Genomic DNA, 1,157 nt, shown 5'->3' with positions numbered 1-1,157 from the left:
TGGAAGTACTTGATATTGGGTTACAAAAGCTTACGTTAATTGCATTAAGCCATAATGACCCATGAAGGACTGCAAAGGCTTAGAGTAAAACACGCCTCTTCCTTAAAGAAATAAAATAAAATAAGATAAAATAAAATAAAATAAAATAAAATAAAATAAAATAAAATAAAATAAAATAAAGTCGGAGAGCAGCACGGAGGCAGGGCGGGCTGCTTGGTCGAGGCTCTCGGAGGAGGGAGGCAGCGCCCCGGTCCCGGTGGGGTCCGGCCGCGGGTACCCCCCGGGTGCCCCCGCCTGGCAGTGCCGCGCCGGGGGTCGTGTGTCCGCCCTGGACGAAGCCGCCTGCGTTATGGTGCGGAATTAAATGTTTCTACTAATAATCTATAGTCTCGCTTGCCGGGGCAGAGCAGACAAACAAAATTGTCATTCCAAATGAAAAGAAAACACTATTTCTTAGAAGTGTTTAGGAGGGTGCACAGCAGGGCATATTTTCTTTCTTACTGGCAAGAGTTTGTAACTGGATCCCTTAACATTACTGAGAACATGAAAACATGAAACAAAAGTATTCATCCAAGATTTCGCAGAAGTATCCAAATACCCACTGGTTTGTTCGAATTTCTTTTTAAGGTTACATCAGATGTTTACGGGGGAAAGTGGAAGCTTGCGATACAGTCCTTGCATGCCGCATTCAAACATACGTGGAAGAAAGTGTTATTTGTGTTGTTAAATTTACATTATGATCACTTTAATTGCATCAGCTGCTAGATAGATCTAGGAATAATGACATTTAAGAGGGAAATAGCAATCATCTTCAGAAGACTGCAGCATAATGGTGGAACTTAATTAATTTAACCTTGCAGTCTTCCATTATGGCTGCACTTTATCATTTCCACAGATGGAGCTTGAAGGAATTAACAATGTTTTTTATCCCAGCAGACGTCTGTGACTGTGGTTAGCCAATGGCAGATTTCCCACTTAAAGATGCATTTCTTCACTAGAGGGAAACCAACTCGAGCCCCGGCGATAGCTGTCGAAATTTGCCAGTATTATATGTGTGAGGGATATTGAAAAACTGAGAAAATGTACAATAGTGTCTCTTTATGGTCTCATCAAGCGACACGGGAGTAAGACAGTGTGTTTCCTTGCTTACCAGAGCC

This window comes from Columba livia, chromosome 2 (assembly GCF_036013475.1).
Source record: "Columba livia isolate bColLiv1 breed racing homer chromosome 2, bColLiv1.pat.W.v2, whole genome shotgun sequence".
Lineage (NCBI taxonomy): Eukaryota > Metazoa > Chordata > Aves > Columbiformes > Columbidae > Columba > Columba livia.
Note: the sequence above shows the minus strand (reverse complement) of the source record.